Source organism: Pieris rapae, chromosome 1, assembly GCF_905147795.1.
Source record: "Pieris rapae chromosome 1, ilPieRapa1.1, whole genome shotgun sequence".
Lineage (NCBI taxonomy): Eukaryota > Metazoa > Arthropoda > Insecta > Lepidoptera > Pieridae > Pieris > Pieris rapae.
This window is the reverse complement of record NC_059509.1, coordinates 12,886,134-12,907,696: the sequence shown is the minus strand read 5'-3', so window position 1 is coordinate 12,907,696 and position 21,563 is coordinate 12,886,134. Positions and strand designations below refer to the sequence as shown.

At 34.9% G+C, this 21,563-nt stretch overlaps 1 long non-coding RNA gene across 2 annotated transcripts; it reads left to right on the top strand.

Annotated features, from left to right (window-relative positions):
* The first annotated feature begins 13,089 nt into the window (after positions 1–13,089).
* On the top strand, positions 13,090–21,563 carry LOC110997503. Of its 2 annotated transcripts, XR_006750445.1 has the most exons (4): positions 13,090–13,255; positions 14,157–14,195; positions 19,070–19,148; positions 21,518–21,563. It is a non-coding gene; the product is annotated as an uncharacterized LOC110997503 (long non-coding RNA). The 2 variants fall into 2 exon arrangements; XR_002600334.2 differs by lacking the exons at positions 19,070–19,148; positions 21,518–21,563 and adding an exon at positions 14,370–14,495.

The following is a 21,563-nucleotide window of genomic DNA, read 5'->3' as shown; positions in this document are numbered from 1 at the left end:
AATAGACGTGTCACTTAAATAAAATAAATTTATTATTTAATAGAAAACTAGAAATCCTGACATATGTTAGAAACAAATTGTAACGAAATATTTATTCTACAAACACAAATTCTAATTAAAAATTTAAAAAAAAACAACAATTATTATGTCTTTAAGCACAAATTATAAAAATAGAAATAACAAACAAATATGACGTGTGGCCGCTGTGGCGGGGGCACATACCGTTCAACCAATCAGAGCGCGAGTTGCATTCCGTCCTACGCCGGTTCACAATTTGACCGCTTCCCATCGATAGATTACAATCAAGCGAAAAATGATGCGTTAAATTGCAATCATAATGATACGGTTCACAATCTATCGATAGTTTATAATCTTACTGGATAGATTGTAATATAACGATGTTTACAATCTTACGGTGACATATACTTAATGTTAAGCTGTTCAGCTTTGGGTTGTCAAAAATTAAATCAAACATCGAGATCATTCCAATTGTATTAAATATTTAACAATAATTTTTAATAAGCTTATGTATATTCAATGTTTTTAACGACAAATAAACGATATCTTAAAAATTAATTTATTATTCACACCTTCTAAGTATACCGAGTAAGCCTCTAGAATATATTATAGGAACCCATAAATGTATCGTTTTAGGTTTTTTTGTATCAGGAGGCAAACGGTCAACTGATGTTAAGTGATAACGCCGCCTTTGTACCTCTCAGTAACTGTTATAAATAGCAGTTCAACGCAAACAAATAAAATATAACTTATTTTTTTAATTAGACTAAGTTTGACATCATTGAAATATTTTTACCTTCCTTTCGGGTAAAAATCGTATCCGTAACGTTAACTAATTAACCTTATTTAAGCTGATTTTTTTTCATTTCATAATATTTTAATTACATTCAAGTATACAGTATTTACAATTTTCTTAACCTATAAATTAATAATAGAAATAATCAAAATGAAAATCAATACAAATTTATAAAAGTTTGATCACAGTGGCCCTGTGGGGCGGTGTGTGTACATTTAACACTGGCAGCATTTCCTCGCTGTATTGCGATACTTATTCGTTGAGCCAGGAAAATATAAAGATAATAATATTTAAACTGTTTATTTAAATATATTATTTTGTTGCGATTACAAAACTCACAACTGAGTTTGAGCTGACAAATATTAGCGTTTTGTTGCTCGAAATAAAAATTAATTATTATTATTATTATTATATGAAACTTTCCCTTTTTTAGACACGTTCTCCGTGTCTCGAATGATTTTCAACAACCAAGGTCAGCTTGTTGTGTTAAATACTTTCCCGTATAGCGTTAATTTTTATTTAGAACTTCTCCAAGGTCGAGAAACTTTTATAATTAGTAAACTTACGTCTCATATTCATGCCATTGTATTTCATAATTGTAACTTTATTCAAGTCAAATTTTCGGGTCAAAACGGGCTCTTAATATAAGTGTGCTTGTAAGCTTGTGAGTTCTTAAGTGGTGTTCATATTATGCATATTTTTGGTGATTCTAAATTAATAAACGTAATAAGAGTTTGCTTAGCGATTCCAATACCTTGTACCCACCGTGACAGTAGCTCTGAAAGGCTTGTTTGTTGTTCAATTTTATTTTAAAATTTGCCGATATTTAAAAGGACAGAAACTCCTATTTATAAGAAACCTACATAATAACATTATATATGAATGAAACGAGCGTGTATCGATAAAATCAAGCATGGTCAGGCGGACGTGCAGGGGCAAGCAAAGGGGCGAAGAGTGGTCGGTTCCGGCCTTGCAATTACAATTAAATATTTGGCCACTGATTGGAAAATCTACTTCCTAATCAGTGCGACCCTGGCGGTCAGGTTACGTTAATTTAAACGAAATTTTTGAAACCGAAGATAACAAGTCAAAATTGATTTCCGGCTTTTCAGTTCGTTTATCTTGATTGATGTAGATTAGATACTCAATTCAATTTAGTATCTAACGGTAAGATACATGCGCTAATTATAGAATCCCCATTTGTCCGTTGATTTGCAAACAGACCTATAATAACTACATTATAGCAAAAAAAACAAGTATTTTATAAATTTAACTTGACCTAAAGACTTAATGGCTTTAACCGTTTCAAAAATCATCAATATATTACGCAGTAACAAAGATATTGTTATTTACATCAACATTAAAAAAAAGAGGAAATGACAAAGTTTAGAAATGCTGTTTCTTCTAGTAAAATATTGAAATGGAAATGGAAGGACACATTATGAGACGAGATAAATGGACGAAGAAAGTTCGCTATGACAAAAGAAAACTAGGAAGGCAAAGAAAAAGATGGAAGGATGATGCGCGCATCGAGTTGCTTTATAATGCCGAAAAATATTAGTATTTATTTTTGGTTTTAGTGTTCATTTTTTAGTGCTTCGCATTTTTAATAAAGTAAATACTGAAGTTGAAATTTATTTTCGTTTAATTGAAATTTGACAAAAAAAATTATAGGAATAGTAGCTTATTGTTCAGTTAGGCCTACGTCTGAATACGTTGCCACGCCACCAAGCGTCAACTTGAGTCGCAGCAAGGTCTATAATAACTGTGCTTTTATCCTACTTTGAACCAGGGAGAACCCATATTATCCTTCGTAAGTTTTACGTTTCGAAAATAGATGTCGCTATATTAAATATTCGCTCTAGCAACAGTGGGCAAACTGTTTCGAAACATCGCTCTTAGCGCCGCAGTGTTGCGCTTTGCGGGCCGTGCAGAGCACCACACTGCCGCGTATCGTCGACGGGCTGCGCTACGTAAGGTATTCCACGATCTAACGAGACCTAAAACAAGAGAGCCTGGATGTTCCAGATGTTCCAGCACCTCCAGAATCTCGCCCCGCTCCACACCAGGCCTCCCGACCACCACCGAGCCTTCACGCGCGAGCTGGTGCGCGCGGAGTACTCTGATGCCTCCTAAAGTTTCTTTTCGATACAACTAATGTTAAACAAATAGGCTGGGACTCTCCCGCCGGTAAATCGGCGCGCACAAAGGACTTCGTCCGCAGGTCCCTCGCTCGGCTTCCCTCGTGTCCGCGAGTTATGACCGCGAGTCAGGTGCGCGCCCTACTGCCGTCGCGAGGGGACTCCCCAGCCCCACCGACACACAACAGCGAGTGCTGCAAGAGCGAAGACGCTCCACAGCACCTACGAGGCCCAGGGCCGCTTCAGGCCCGCCACAACGACCGCCTCGCCGTTTAGCGGGGCTCAAACTGACAGCCCCCGCAAGCCCACGGGCATAACGGGGCTCCCGGCGCCACCCTCAGGTGCAGCGCGGAAGACAGCAGATCGCTGTTGGCTTTTTACTATAGAAACTATTACATGAGCGTCAACTGTTTCTTACAGCTGGAAACACATGACGCCCATATGTCAAGTTAGCTATATAGCTATAATAGCATGCAATAATTGTAACATTTAACAATTGTAGGAAGACTTAAAAATTAACGTTTAGTTTAAGATTTAAAGAAAAACACTTTTTTAACGGATTATAGATATGTATTATTATATTTAAACTTATAATTATTTGTACATAATTTTAAATTTAAACCGACGTTTCGCGTGCTTTACAGCGTGCGTGGTTACGGTGGTAGTTTAAGATTATTTAAATTGTTGTGATTATTAAAGTAAGATAATTTAATAACTAATATTGATTTTGGCGTTACGGCCTTGACAATATTATATTGGCCTTGGATATAATTGAAATATTGAGTTTGCACGAAGGGATATTGTAGATAGTTAAACAATATTTTATATATTAATAAGTTAACCTTATGTTTTTACGTCTTATGACGATCAAAGGAATATCGAAGGTAAAGTGGAAACAACTTTGCTGTTAACTTTCGCAGGTAACAGTTGATGCTCCTCTGCTGCTGCATATGTTATGCAGTCGGATAGTCCATTTATCGAGGCTAAAAAACCTTACCTTACCCATATAAGGGGCACTCCATTGACAAAATTGTCTAGATATTATAAAACTCAAATTAAGGCAGGTGTAATCGCGGAGAACAACTAGTCTATAAAAAACGACATTTTACGTATTTGTGTATAACTCAAAGATGCCGCACACCTCGAGTCATACGTATTTGACGCATTGAATACTTTAAAGGAAGAAAATTGACAGAGAAACAACAATTTCCAGTAACGAGGACGGAAATTACTTCATCCATTGCAATCATTACAAGTCGAACAAACGCTATCGAAAGGTCGTTTACTGTTTGAATGAATTCTATATATTTTCTAGAGTAGGCTGTACGTATGAGTTGGTTAGATCTCTTATGTGTGTCACTGAGCTGTGTATTTATTCAAACACGTGTTTAGCAAATTAACTTTGTTCCGTACCCAACAAACCTTGCTTGTATTTCTTTGCTATAATTGATGCTCAATGTCGCCATTGACGTCAAACCACGACTGTGGCATGAAAAGCCATACAGCCATACACGGGCCACTAATAAGCGGTTAGCCTAGCAAAAGCTTTAATTCAGAAGCAAAAACAGAATATTCGCAACCGATGCGGTGGTAGAGGTGGTGGAGGCGGTGGAGGTGCCTCCCTGGCCGGTCCATTAAGCTCCCTCGGAGCGTTATTCGCCGGAATAGTGTGCAATAAAATGCGGACGCCGACCGGCCGCCGGTCGATGAAAAAATAACCCTAAAATTATTATTCTTTTGAAAGGCATGCCGATGGATAGGACGCTCGGTGAAAAGCCGGACTCACATAAAACCGATAAAACCGATTTAAATGCGCTAATTAACAAGTTTATTAGATGTTAGGTGGCTTGAGTTCAATTTGTGATGTACATTTGAATCGGTGAAAATTCAATGAACGAATATTGGTTGAAAAGAGATTTTGTAGACATAGCTACTCACATTTTATAAATGCAACAGTACCTATAGTATATATATAGTAGTTTAATTACTACTTCATAGCAATTAAATCATTCCTCTTAACAATATAGAGGAATGGTTGGTTGATTTTTTATAACGGTAACAATGTTGTAGTCACTGTTTCTGAGACAATTTGGAATGATAATATAACGCACAATGCATAGTATTCGAGGAACCCTCTTCTAGATAATATAATATGATACTTTAATATTATGGAAAAATAGCTTACGGTGCTTTCTTGCAGAAGAAAGCGCCAGACGATTTTAAAACAAGTCATTTACATATTTAATTAAATCTCACAATTTTAATTTGACTCGGTTACTCCATAAATGATGCCGAGTCATTTTGCCGAGGGTCGGCTGCGAAGTGGCAAACCGCTACTAAACTGCAATTATGCATCAAAAAACATTTATGAGTCAAGAACATCTGAATAACTACTGTTCGTACTTCGTTCTTTCTTCGAGCTTTTGATCCATAGACAAGGCGTTGTGTGATTCTAGAGGGTTATTATTATACACATTACAATAAAGGCATCCTTCAACAATTCAATTTGCACACTTCAACAAGAATTTCTCATTTACTTTTTTTTCACTTCCGATTGACTGCACGAAATCAGGTAATTATTTTCATTTCATTTGTGTTCCTCATTGCCGACCCGAAGATTATGTTTGTAGGGAAATTTGAAAATAATAGTATAAAACCTGTGCGAGTGAATGAGACGGAAAACTGACAGTATTGATGATATTTTGTTCATTGCGGAAGGCTGTAGAGTATATAATATAATAAGGACGTCTATTACTTTTAGAAAAACAATATTATTAAATTTTTATCAATTACACACTGTAGTTGTGTACTGTACGATACAAATAATATAAGAATTGACCAATTTATATGACTAATAATGTCAAATGTAAAATTCCTTTAAAGACAAATTTGTGTACCATTGTGTGTGGTGGTAGAATATGCGAACTTACGATTATACCACCTTACACATTTTTGTATAAATTACCATATTCTTGAAATAAATTATTATTATTATAAATTCATTAGGTTACTAAACAGTGTAATTCCGCGTATAAAATGAGTAAAACAAACATTTTTAAAGTGTCTAGTTTAATTATTTTATTTAAAATTATAATATGTTTAAAATTAAAATGAGTACCAGGACAAATAAAGGAAGAGCTAGTGGAAATTTGTACCTACTGAAGAAGAATATCCTAAAAACGATTGTGATGATTTGTACTAGCTTGTTAGATAAATATAGGTCTACCGAAACGAACATCATGTCCTCTTTTGACATTAAGACAGCCGTGGCCTTAAAACCGGTAATGAGGATAATATCACGAAACTGATTATTTCTGCGACAGAAATGTACGATTCAATATTAGGTGCCCAAGGCAAGGCTCCCTAATAACGTTGTTAGAACTATTAGTGATATGAATTTTCACTTATTATATAACAGGACCTGGATGACCGAGCTTAGCTCGGTATTTTTTTTTTATAAATCGTGTTTTTTGGAAATTTTATTTAAGTACTAATTACATACTTATAAAATTATGAAATATGAATATAATTATCGAATAAAGATAATTATATTCATATTTAAGTTTTTATTTGACTGACATCTTTAAACGAGCAATTCTATGTTTAAGTTGATAAAACACAAATAAAATGACATTTTCTAGAAATGATTCCTAGCTAAATCGATTTATCGCCCCCGAAACCCTCCCTATACTAAATTTCATGAAAATCGTTGGAGCCGATTCCGAGATTCCAATTATATATATATATATATATATATATAAGAATTGCTCGTTTAAAGATGTCAGTCAAATAAAAACTTAAATATGAATATAATTATTTAGTTAATATGTGTAATATCTTAATATTACACATATTAACACCGATTCACCAGTCTCTGGAACTACAGAATTATCTGTAAGAACTACCTAAAGAATTAACTTTCAATTGGTTGTTCAACTAACTGCTGACTTTTTATTTTAATATTTTCTAATTAGACCAGTGCCGAGCCTTCAAAAATAGTAAAAAATGAAAAAAAATACAGTAGGATGAAACCCATTAGAAATGCAGGGGAATATGATCAAAATGAAAGGAAAAATAAATTACGGTCGATCCGAGTTCGGGAAGTGGGAGGGGGTGACTTTTAAGGGGAAAAAATTGTTTATCTTGATTTCCGGCGAAACTACCAGTCCTATAGAAAAAAGTAAAATGGCAAAGTTATAGGTCATAAAAAGATCTACAACTTTGGTATTTACAATTTTTTCACATAACCTCAAAATTTAGGTGAAAAGTTCAAAAAACCAAGTTTTTGGTTTTTTATTTATATCTTTTTTCTGTATTATTTACAGAAGATTCTTCAACTTTTTCAAAATATTGTAGATGTCTTATTAAATATTAACTTTATTAACTTATTTGTTTGTTAATTATAGAAGTATATTTTAATTTTCAATGTTTTCGTTTATCAATGAAACATGAAATCTTACGTTTTTTGAGTAATTAAAGTGTAAATTTTAATATGTACCTCAAAATTGTACATAATTAAAAGAAAATTTTCGAATTTGAGGTTTTTTCAATTTTTTGCATTTTCTAATAATATTTCCTATAGTAATGTATATTTTTTTTTACACCATCAGAAAGTAGATATTTTAACGAACAAAAAGCCCCCAAACTTTTTGAAAAAAGCTGAAATTTTGACGTCAGAATTTTCGATTGAAAATTAGGGTGCTTTTTTGATATTAAGTTAAAATGAGGCGAAAAAATAAATATTTTTAATCAAATAAATTACAGTATATTTGGGACATAATAAGGTAAGTTTTCACCAAATTCCGTAGAAAAAAAAACTTTTTAAAAAAGATATAAATAAAAAACCAAAAACTTGATTTTTTGAATATTTCACCTAAATTTTGAGGTTATGTGAAAAAATTATAAATACTAAAGTTGTAGATCGTTTTATGACCTATAACTTTGCCGTTTAACTTTTTTCCATAGGACTGGTAGTTTCGCCGGAAATCAAGATAAACAATTTTTCCCCCTTAAAAGTCACCCCCTCCCACTTCCCGAACTCGGATCGACCGTAATTTATTTTTCCTTTCATTTTGATCATATTCCCCTGCATTTCTAATGGGTTTCATCCTACTGTAATTTTTTTTGGTTTCAAAAATTATCGACACTGGTCTAAATGGATAAAACTTATTCTCGATTATTGCTACAGTTATTTAACGTTATATTTTTTTGTTTATATCTTTCATTACTATGTTTTTAACACTTTTCAAATCTTATTCTGTGTGTGCGTGTCCTATGAATGTATAGGTGTAAGAGGGAATAAAGACGAGTAGTCTCTCCATCACATCAATGTGGATAAGGATTATCTCGCAGGGCGCGGCTTGTTTTATCTATTTCGAATTCATTGAAGATTTCATTTGTTAACGTATTATTTTAGTTTTCTGAAAATTGTTTGTCTACAATTGTGCAATATTTAAATATATTCGTCTCGTCAGCACTTAATTTGCACTTGTCGTGATATCTCCCTTTATACATTTGCCTTGCGACAGTAGAATACGGGTGGAGCCACGTACAATATGATGTGGTATGTAATAATATTGCAAGAGTACCAATTAGAGGAGGAACTAATGTATTTCATTTGTGGTCGATACAAAAATGATATGAAGTTATAAGTAATATAAATAGTTCTAGACGTTCTCTTAAAAGGGCATAAAATTAGACTTTGCAACTTAGATTAAAAAAATGTAGTGTGCCAACACAAAAAACCTTCGCGTTTATCTCGCTACGTATGTAGGTATATATAAAATGTTTCATGGCTGACTGACATGAGCGCGCCAGGTTTCCTCGAATTTAGTCTCGACTACGACAACGAAACGTTACGCTAAAAAGAAAGCCGAACAAAATATCAGTAGTCATTGTGAAAAGAATTTAAATACTAGCACAATCGCCACATATCAGCTTACTAGGGACTTAGGGAGTAAACTCAGAAAATTTGCGTATTCAAATCAAATGAAATCGTTTTTTTTTGCTAGCATTTATAAGTTATAAGTTAATAGCAGTTATATAAATTAAAAAAATCCGCACAATCCGCCACATATTAAAATCTGTGTCAAACTTATAATCTAGATATTCTTTCACGCTATAGAAATATCCTTTGCCTTAAAAATTTCATCAACAATATTTACAATGATGATTGATATAAATAACAACAACTAGGTATTTTCTTACTTGTATTCGATTTAAGTTTTTCTGAAATGTATAACTAGCTTCAAAACGTGGCAGCCTGATTTTACAATCGTTAATTTTAAAACGTACAGGAATTCTATTAGGGATTTCAACAAATCAGGAGGTGGAGAATAGCGTTCGAGCGGAATACAAAGGAAAGTGTCGGCGTCCAAGCTAAAATGAACTCTCTCTTAGCCGCGCGTACATTTCACGAGCCGACGATACAGGAAATTGAGAAGCTCTCGAGATTCTGGACACCATATACCACCTGAGATTTTCAATTTTCCAATGTGGTATAAATTTATTCGGAATACGTAGTTCCGCTGTCGAAGTTCTGAGGGTAAATTACATTATGTGAATACGATGACTTAAATTCCATTTGTTTTCCTACTACTACTTTGCTAAGTCGTTGAACAACATAGCCTCATTTATACCCTATTCCAAAGATGTCGGAGTTAATTGCGATCATACCGAATATGCAAATAATGTATCGCAATTCAGAATATTTTTAAATACGACCTTCAGTTTGGAGGGCAGCCAAGCTATGCTATCAGGCTCCGACTCGGCACCAACATACCTACCGAATACACTAAAACTTCATATTTTTACCCACGAGAGTATTAAATGTTATTCTGAAGTAATTATTCTGATGGAGGAATCTACTTTTTTGTATTTCGGATTATTTCCGATTTGTCGAGTATGACGATTAGTGAAATAATTGATACATTAATATTACATAAGTAAGGTTGAAACCGCTTAACGTTTGTTAGTCTCATCGCCGAGAAAATAATTAAAAGCGCATATGCCGTATTATTGAACAGACGACTTCGTAGAGCATACTGCATACAGCCTTGGCTTCATAATTTCTCTAGTCGTTCGATTCAAGTTGGTTTTTGTTTCAACCTGCTTTATTTTTACTTTTCTTCTCTATTTCGACTTTGAGTAACTTCAAATCTGTTAAGAAGAGAAGTATGCAGACGTGGACGCGATAGAGCCACGCGAACGGATTTAATTTAAAAACTCATTTCTCAAAGTCACGTTAGCTGCGAGTATGTTATGAGCTGTCGATTCCACGTGATTTCTTCCGACTCGCTGATTCCTTATTGGGGTGACGCCGTTCAACGTACTAGAGTTATGTCGGCGATTACATTTTGGTGTTAGTCATGTCCAATAATATATTTTTCATAACAATTAGATTTCAGTGTCTTCGCTACGTTTCGGCAGAGGCCGACTGGTCGGACGATGGTTGGCCGAGTTGAGTGGCAAACAATTTCGTTAAATAGTTATATTTTTAATATTTGACTTTAATAAACTTCTGTGGTAATTCAGCTATTCAAACATCATTCATTATTGAAGTGGCTTCATTAGTTATAATAACGATAAAGTAAAGAAAAAAGCGTTGTATTCAAATTGCAATAGTCAAATAATTTGAAACGGTAAATATATTTTTGCACATATTTACAAAAAGTCTTTTACGGTCCGTTAGATAGCGGAAATGAATGAAACTGGAACGTGAATGCCGAAGACTAGCTTGTATATATACATATATCGGTGTAGTGGAGCTAAAATGGAGGCTGCGACTGTTAACGATTATTTTCCTTTTCATTTTTTAATTAACAAACGTTTGCACAAAATTTAACTTTTCTACAGAAATAACGACTTCAAAGGTGTAGTCGGATATAATTCTATGCTATTCTATAATAAACCCTGGCAAATTAAACGTTTCATTATTAATAATAGGCTTAGCAACAAAAACAAATCTTTTAAAATTTAGCTTTTATCGCTTTTTCATACAAACCGTATAACAAATTCTTCCGCTTGTCTCTATTCCTCGCGACAATTTTTCAATTCCGCCTTGCGATCCCTTTTTTCCATCTTCCTAAGTTTCTGGTGGACGTCCTCTCTTTCTTCTTCCCAATGGGCCATTCCATGTAAGGGTCTTCTTGATCCAAGTCCCATTTCGAAACTTTACAGATTCAACTTTTATATAAACTATTAAGTTTCGAGGCGATTTATAAACTACCCTTTGCTGTTAACATTTCGTTGTAAGCTTATTTTACGAGACTGACGGCAGCAGTCGCTCGCGTACATACGCGAAAAAAGTGGTCGTGGTGGTGGTGTTACATGTGTAACCTTTCAGTAAATACAGTTTAATTCAGCGTAGACTGATACAACCGTTGGATGCGAGTACTATGCGCTCGCTTAATCAAGCATACGTCGAGGACAAAACAAACGGACAAAGTTACGCGAAGCCGATGCAGTTTTAAAAATAGTCCACCTCGTTAGTCCACAACACGTCGAGTCAATCTGGCCCTACTACACAAAGTGTTACTCTTGTTTTGAATAATTTTGTGTATTTTACGCACTTATCTTTTATCAAATAAGGGCAGCGAAATCTTTTCTTGCCGCTAAGCCCGCATAAGTATCTTATCGATTCCAAAAATACTAGGATATAATGTTAGGACCTGGGTTAAAACCAAGCACAGTGTAATAAACAGGCAAAGAAGCTGAGGAGTAATGGGCTAGTTCTTTGCGTGTTGAGTTCTTTATTTAGAATTAGCAGCGAAGCAACAAATTGTAATTTAGTTTGAGAGGTTTTCAGGGACTCGGTACTCAATGGATTTCGATTTCTGAGCACATGCACGCTCATAGATGTTTCGATAGCTTTAGCATTGTTTGATTCAAAATAAAATTAAGATACCATATTTATTCCGTTCATTTTACATAGTACTACAATATTCGGCCGAATCTCTCTGTAAATAAAGGAAATTCAAAAAATAATTATTTCGCCAATATATCAATCATGAAGGTTTTCATCCACATATTTATTGAAAATTCTCGAGCTTTCATTGTTTTCCTCTACGCTTTTAGCGTTCTTTGTTTCGCAGCGAATAAAAACGCAATTTGAAGCACGTAAACTACAAAAGGCTTTAAACGAGTGCAAAGCTCGGAGCTTTAATGGTTTGTAGGCGGCGGCCATTTGTCATCTCACACTTTACTTGCCTGAAAATAAATATTTTGCTATAAGGGTAGTACCTTCGTCTTGAATTGAAGCAAAACACACTGTTAAAAAATGTGAACCGATATCTCAAATTAATTGATACTTACTAAATAGTGCACTTCTCTGTTTATTCTTTTGCATCTATTCATAGAGGAAACCCGCCTTCCGATATCATTGAGCATTTTGTGTTAACATAGGCAAAAGGCACTAAAAATGTATGAAATATTGGAAATCAATTGTCAGGTGTATGAGTGCAATAAACAGTTATTGAAGTGGGTGCATAAATATACATATACATATATATAGAGATATATATGATATATATATACATATCTCATAACCTTCAATATTCCCAGCCGCGTGTCGTATCGTAAATTGCAAATGACGTGTTATTGGGTCGCGACTGCTAAACATAAATTGCATTATCTAACCGCAGAATCTGCTGTTTGTACTCATATGCCATTTTTGTGCTTATGCCAAAATTTTGTTTAACCAACTTCGACCCGGATATATATTGTTAAGTTAATAATTAGCATTTTTTTAGTCGGGACTGATTTTTTTACAGACTATTAAATCCACAAGACATGTTTTAAAGTAATGTAATTGACAGGCATAAATAATTATTGCCAGGGTTGAAGCGAGTTGAACTAGAGCTAACAGTGGAAAAGAAAGGTATAAAAGCTTTGCCCTTTCTAAAAATACGTAAATAGAAGTGGAGAGATGGTTTGGTTCGAATGGCGGGAACGCACACACGGCCGCGTCGACGGCGTCCCGAGCTCACATACGCGAAAATCGACGTGAAATGGAAAAAAGTTAAATATGTATGAGTGCGGGTAAATATATAAATCGGTATATAAGGAGATATATAAAATAGGTAGGCGAGTGCGGGAGGCTGGATGTATTCGGCTCAGTCGCTCGCGATGCTCCACGCTTCTCTCTCGCCTCGGCCGCAGCCTCCGAGCCTCCCGCTACTTCGCCGACGCTACTCGCGTGTTCTGACGCGTTAAAACTTAAACGGACAGTGTTTATTAACTGTGTAGTGGTATTGCTCAACTTCACAATGCTCGCGCTCCTTGTAGAGCTTCGCTAGAGTCGGTGAGTTAGTCGAACTTCACTTCTTTTTCATTTAGCTCACATATTAATAAAAACGATGCACTCATAAAATGTTGTATTCGGTTAACTTCAAAAAAAAGTCGTAGCGCAAATCGTCAAACTTTTCGTAGCTCGTAGCACGCGTTTAGTCGTAATTGAATGCGTAGAGGTCTCTTAATAAAGAGGAAGTCTATATTATGCAGCGAAAATAATTTGCGATTTTTAGTCTTAGATGTTCCAGCGGTTTATCTTTCTTTTCTGGAAATATAATTTCGATTAAATTAAATAATACGTGAATAGGGGATAAAACGCTACAGTTGTACCAGTTAATAATTAATAAATTAATTATTTTGTTTCGCTTCTCGAAGCGAAACGACGTGTTATTTTTTCCGAAATCTCTTTTGTAAATTAATAAAAGTTAAAAAGAATTTAATAAGTGTAGTTTTCGTATCGATAATAAAACTTACGGCCATAGTTTTGCAGTTCTAAAACACAAAGTATTATACATATATTAATTAAGTAAACCATTGCGGATACATTGTCTGCTAGAAAATTCAAATTTATAGACTACAATTAATCATCAAATATAACATAATTGATATTATTTTCCTCCTAGTTATTGTGACAATGCATTTTCATATTGAAAGTAATGTTGCCCTACAGATAACTGTAGGGCAACATTACTTTCATACATAAATCCCCAAAAACTTATAAAACCGACTATAATGTAATATTTTTATCAGTAGAATTATCAGGAATTTACATATTAGAAGGTCTTAAAGAACCGCCAAACTTAATGTCGTCGTGTTTTGTACATTTAGTAGATTTTCCTTTCCTTATCTATAGTATGACATTAAAACACACGTTGACAATTATTGTAAGACAAACAATTTTTTACTTACAGATTTAACAATGGAAACTGCTTACTACCTCACTCTATTCTGTAAGTATTTACACAAGTAAAAATAATTACATACTTCTTTTACATAATAGCATTTTTTGTACTTTAAGATGTGCATGTCTCTGTCAAGGTTATTACAAATTAAGGTCATGGTAACGTTTCTTCGCATTTTATAAAAGAAACCCCAGAATTTTTTTTAATACTTATTTTTTGCAGAGTAGCGTATCCGTTTCCGATTTAAGCCCTGCCTGGGCCACCAAGAGCGAGGTTCATCTTTCACATTCTTAAGCCAATGGACTCCTTACTCTCACTAGTAATTAAGTCATTCATTAGGTCCATAAACGTTACAAACTTTTTTTTATAATACAATTAAATAAAACAAATAAAAATAGCTGGAAACAAATATGCCTTTTTCTTTTATTTTTGAAATGATTTCTTTTTAATGTCATCAAAAGCAACCAAACACATTATTACTACTGCATTTACCATTTTTTATGAACAATAAGATCTTTAGACTCTCGTAAGGAGAAAGGGCGGTGCAGAGGCTCGCTAAAGGCCACACTTTGTAAGACTAAATAATGTATTTACGGAGATTTCTTTAAACATATCCTCAAATTAGTTAGTCATACAATAAGTAAATCTCACATTAAACTCCTTTTTATCAATTGTGGTCAGCGAGTGAGAAAGAACATACGTAGTAACCAGTCGATGTATGCAACAAAAATAATATCATATATTTAATTTTACTTAACTTTTGAAGCAAGCATAAGATGTAATACTAATAAGATCGAACACAGAAATTGCCATTTTAAAAGTGCAGAGAGAAAATACTCCGCTGCCCCGTATCAGTAGGGGTGGCTATAAATAGAGTTTTTCTGAATGACCCAGAACTGAGAATTACTACTCACCAACTAAAAATTACATTTGTTTTGATAACTGGAAAGAAGTGGAGGTGTCTGACTAGTATTAGGAGCAGTACTTTAAATATTTACTAGGTTCTTACTACTATGATATTCTCAATATTTCATGTCGTAATCTGTACGTAATTTTATTTAATATTATTTTTTGAGATGGTCGGTGTTTGTCGTTCATCTGACTGAGCTCGCAAATAGCTGCTCAAAGATTCCAATGACTTATGTTTGAAAATAGTGCGAAAAACTTACAATTGTAAGTTTCAGTTCATTTAACTAATTTTTGAAGGGTTCAAACGGAACATTATATTATAGTAACGAAATATTATAATCTAAAAACAGACAACTATATCAGTTTCTTACAAAGTAAGAACAGATATTATTTACAAAAGTAATAATCATTGTTAATAGCTTACTACAGAAATATTAAGATACTTAATTATTAATAATAATACCTAAGTTATGACGAATTACCTAAAAGAAGACTTAAAATTTCCATCGTCCGACTTAGAACTGAGGAGAAATGTATAACATATTTCACAAGCACACTCAAGGTGGGCGGAAATAATCAAAATAAATGTAAAAAATTCTAGACAATTCGTGTAAGAGTGCAAATGTAATATGTTTGTGAGTCCAGATGACATGTGTGGGGTCACAGGTGACCGCGGGTTCAAAGTTCCCGTTTCCGCAGGGGTCTGAGAAGGTATGGAAACAAAAGACGCTCGTTTCCTCAGCAGTTCCGAGCCGAAGGGCGGGAGGGGGCGGGGGACCTCGCACAATGGGGCATTGTTTGTGCCCGGTGACAGGAAAAACTCCGACCTCCGTGTTTCTGTGAATTTTTTATTTCTCCCTTTCAATTCTTTCCAATGCCTTACTTATTCCCTGTAAACCTCTTTGACCGTGTCACAGTTCAAAGCCGTTTGTCGTGGAAAATACTAATCGTAACTTAGCCAACCGACTGTGAAAAAGGAGGGTATTTTTGCCCATAAATTCCTTAATTGTTACATATTAAATTAAGATTTCACCGCATTTGACAATCAATGTTAAACACGTGAAAGCAGAATATACCCATATTTTATTGGAAATTCAATAAAGGAAATGAGTTTTCCTAACTCAGCGTTTCAATACTTGAGAGGGTGACATTAGGCCTGGCCCACCTCCGCACACCAATTGCTTCCGGAGTATACTGTATATACAACTCTTTATAGTTTATAGAGGTTTTTCAACTTAAAAGTATTCACCAAACACCTTCGTTATCAAAGATATTCAATAAATGCACCTTCACTCACATACTCATACTGAATTAGAAAAGTGTCAATACATTGTGAAAATCCCGTATTAATTTCCACTTGATATGATCCTGTCGGTTATGGGAACCGTCGATTCATAACATCTACATACATATATAATCACTGAATACGGAGTACTGAGTTTACGTGTGATATAACTGATGCGTTATTAATTTGTTATTGTATATGCATAGCGTCATACTATATTCTAAAGACAAAAGCGACAAAAGTTTGTTTATTTTTTAAGGGGTAAAATACTACCTGCGCAAAAGATGACACGAGATTGAATTAGTGACTCGTCCTTTCAATCAATTTAGACTTGGGACTATATTGACTTGGGTACGTGTCGTTAAATGTGAACGACTGTAATAGGAATAACATAGTGTGGCTGAGTCTTGAAGGTCCTCTCAGGAATGATTCACACATACTTGGAATGGTGAATTGAAACTCTTCAAATGTTCTAAAACGAGCTCGATAGAGTCGCTACTTCTAATTAGCATTTCGTCAGTTAAACGAGTTCCTTTCTGACTCTCGAGGCGAACAAAGCGAGAAAACTTCGGAAACTATGATTTTCCATTTTCCTAGTGCTGCCTTTTCATAAGCTAAATGCGCTAATTATAACTTCGCATTTCATTATTGCTTTCACCAGTAATATAAACAATTAAATCATCAAAAAAATAATCCCGCTCTTTGCTTCTCTCCTCTGCAAATGTTTTCATCTTTGTTTTAAATAATGTTTGCAAGAAGCTGACACCACCATAACAAGTTGAAGCAATTAGTTACAATATAAATTAAAAAATGTTTAGCCTCTATGAGCAGTAGGCATACTGTGGGACGTATAATCGGGAGAGGGTCGACAAAGACGCAAAGAAAAAAGCATCTCAGTGGAAAATAGTGGGAGAGTATTGATAGTGTCCATGGACGGCGGTATCACTTAACGTTCGGTGAATCTTCTGCCCGTGGGCCCCGTTTTCTCTTCTTAAAAACACCTTAATCATAATGGCGGAGGTCCTCGTAAACATAGACAAAAGAACACATCGGTTCAGTCGGCCAGGTAGTCAATAATTGTTGAAAACAATGATTTTATTGATGATGGTATTTTACTTTTGAATGTTATTACGATGGCAGTAGCTGTCCAGGACGATTCTCGAATTCAATAATTGAGTCATACATATTCATTGGATTCAGTCAATTCGGATAACTCTATATGAAATTTTATAGTAAGCCGATTACCCACTTTCCCGTTTTTAATCGTTATTTCCTCTAAGAAATCGATTGAGATTTTTTTATTTTTAAGGGTTTGAAGTCATATATTATGGAATTAGGAAAATAAATAATATCTCCTACGAAGGACCGCATTCCGAAACGGAATGTCTCTGTGAATCAAAAGTGAAACCTTTCACATTCTCGGGTATATGCATCGATGCTCATGGTAAATTTCTTATATCTCTTATCTTTATATCTCCCGCCCTGGCCTAATAGAATAGGGATATGAATGGGGGAAAATAAGTCGAGCATCTCTTACGTCGACTCCGCGCCCTTTCATAGCAGTCCAAGGCTCACGAGAGGATCCTAGAACGTGGAACAGGGCTCTCCTTAAAATAGACGTATTTTAATCTAATAATTTAAACCACACCTAGGCACCATATTTTTGCTACTAATACTATTTAAAATAAGCACTGTTTCCACGATCCGTTAAATTTAGGCTTATACGGAAAGTAGAAGCCAGAGTTTGGGCCAACTTTAAAGTATACAATTTTCAGCCCGATCACGTGAGAAACAACAGACTATCACTTGTATTGCAGCCCCCATTTCATTGGCCATTGAGACCATTATTTTACTGCCCTATCAATTCATTTCGAAATCTTACAATAAGCTAAGCCGTTGGCGTCTCTGGGGAAGCAGATGAGAAGATTTATTTTTGTTCTATATCCCCGACTGATGAATATTGTCTGTATGTCCCACTGACAAATTGTTATATAGAGGGTTGTGGACTCCTACCTAGTGTGAGGACAAGGGATAGTTGAATTATGTCACAACCTATTTCTGTCATGAAAGTTTTTAATATAATTTTATTTTCAATTATGAAGGATTATTAAATACTAATTGAAGAAATTAAAAAAGACTGGAATACTGGAAGACTAATTTCTCTATTATAACGGAGGTTTTAGCCTAAGTATGGACTTTCAATGCATCAAATTACCGTCTGATCTTGACCAACCGCAAATCCACGCCAACAACGCTACGCGATGTCGCTGGGTGTCATCGTTTAGGCACGCCGTTGAAAGTTTTTCTGAATCTTCATAATCTGGACTTTACGCGATTTTGGTTTTGTAAGTCTCTATACAAAATCATCAAAAGTAACCCACCATCGCAGTAAAAGACGATCAATGAATGAATTATATATATTGTAAAGTATATATAATGGTAGTATATTAATATAAAAAAATGCTAGCTTGTGTCTTTGTCACCACATTTCAACTTAGATAATATTATTTAATAAAAATACATTATTCGGCCTCTGGAAAGTCGAAGAAATGAATCGTAAAGTTTTTATATCACATATTTTTAATATTAGAATCTTATTTCGAATGGCACGTGCTTGCGACACATAACGCGAGTCCCGTATAGCGTGCACCGGCGAGTGTCGGCGCCCAGTGCGTTTCACGCCGATATAATTGCAAATGTTGTTGATGTGTTTCTTTTTGCTCCTCAGCGGCCGCGGCGCTGGCGTGGGGGCTTTGTTCATGCTCGCTGCCACCCTCCACCGCCGCCCGCCCTACCCACGTAAAACGGTTCGTATTTTTCATTGTTGCTTTAAAGCCTTATGGGTTTGCTTTTTTATGCTGTTTTGCAGGAGATAAACGCCCGGAAGGCGATGTTCGGTTTCTGAGAGCAGTCTGAGATAGGACAATGCACGTAATATTATTGTGTATTTCAGATGTTAAATTATGTTTTATGATGTTCAAAATGACAATTTACTTCAAAAATTAGAGTTAAATATACATAAATATCGCTCTCTGTCACATCATTTACCAAGTAGAGATCTTTCGTGTGTACAAGGCAAAAGGCTAGGCTTTTATGTCTGTACTGGTGAATGAAATAATTCTGGCTGAATTCGCATCGTCGGTATTCAAAGTAGAGATACACGCACGAAAACAATTTCACACGCCGTAAAATCTCAAAGCTATTTTAAAATTCGAGTTCATTTTAAATAAAAATCCGTTTTTGGAATGAAACGTTCAATTCCGTAAAACACCAATACTCGTTTCGCCGTCGGCTGCAACTCACTCTCGTCACAACCAACCAACTAGTAATCGAGATACAAGTAAAAGAAAACCAGTTTTGCTTAGTCTAGTCGGGTTCATCACTTACATCACTTCAATCGTTTCAGTTCTCCTTCATTTAGCGCCGACCTGCACGTTGATTGTAGGGTTACATTGGATTAGGAGTAAATAAATTAATGTATCCCATACTATACAAATACGAATATCAGAAAATTTACGGGTTTCGTATATTCAGTGACAAGGAGCTTTGTAATAGTAAAGTAAATTTGTATGGTAATGCGAGATATTGTCTCTCTCGAACTCTCTCGAAAGGCAGGCAAACAATTCATTATTTAATCTAAAAATAATGGTTTCCTATAAACTAATAAGACAACATACAACGAGAAAATCACATAAAAAATAATATATCCGTGGATCCGACTAGAATTAAGTTGAATGGTGCCATAAAAGTAAGCTCGCTACAGGATACAGTGTTATTTGTTTCGGCATCGTATACTTATGCAGCGAATGGTTGCACCAAACCGTTGTTTCCTATTATACAAATAAGAAGCACCCGAATAACACTCAACAGCAAACTAAAGTACCAGTTAGTTTGCGTGTCCTACATATGGATTGCATTGACTCAGGATTTTGAAAGATTAATGGCGTTCCACTGCAATATATTGCCCCGCCGGTCGCCATTCGCTAGTTGACAACAAAAGGTTTAAACTCCTGTCGAAAATTGTATTGATCGGGCTTTTTCGAATGTGCACATCTTCTGCTATTGAAAATGTTAAAAAATCCAAGCAAAATGCATTTTTTTAGTTAAAAACATCGATAGCATGCTAAACATGCGTAACTAGATTGAGAATATGGAGGTTAAATTTATGAATACGCATCATCCATCAATGCCGAAGAATAAACGTGTACAAAGAAAGATAGAGCCGTCCGCAGCTGCTTACGTGTAAATAAATGAGCTTATCCATCATCGATGTCGGTTCAAAGAGAAATATTTCTAATAGAGCGATTACGATTCTGTATGTATGTATGTATGCAAGCGTTTCTCACGTGTCTTTCCATCTTACTTATTAAATTTAAGTTCAAATGAAAATGACTAGATTTACATTGATTGTTAATACACAAATTAATTTAATTTTTCACTGTTGCCTTATAAACTGCAATCGCAGGTCGTTATGTGGAACGTCAGCTATATCGACAGGGCGTATGATGGATGTGCTGGGCGTCTCCCGTTGTCGCACCCACAGAAGCATTTCTCAAATTCTGAATAAATTTATTAAACTTCAATAAACAAAAAGTTAAAATTACGGAATTTTGTTAATTAGTGTTTTTATTATCTACAATTGCTTTTATTTGTACCAAAAAGACTCGACAACATGGTTCAAAATTGTGGCTAATAATAATACATATGTCAAGATGCATATGCAAACCCAATCAACGGAAGAATTTTTTGCGATACATATATGTGAGTAGACATAACTACTTACACATTTAAAGTAAATTTTAAAATAATGATACTTTGTACATGTCAGTAAAAGCCTAGTGTAGTAGTAAGAGTATTTGAAGGAACCCAGGACAATGTCCTTTTATGGAGTCTTTAGAACCCCATCAAGTGGAGGTGAGGAGCAGTGTGAAGAGGCCGGCCGGTATTGTCTGCCGAAGGTGACGCTCCATTGTTTCCGAGGGCTCTCGACGCTTTTTAATTTATAGCAAACTTGTTATGTGAATAAGAAAGGTGCAGTAATAAGATACTGTTCTGTACTCTTCTCTCTTATTATCTTGCACAACTACTTTTTATCTATTTAAGTACACCAGAAGGACGAAGAATTTCTATATTTTTAACAATTTTTGTTTGAACGTATATTTATATTATTTTGCAGATGGCGGATGGGCGGACTCGTTCAATACAATGATAAAATAATTGGT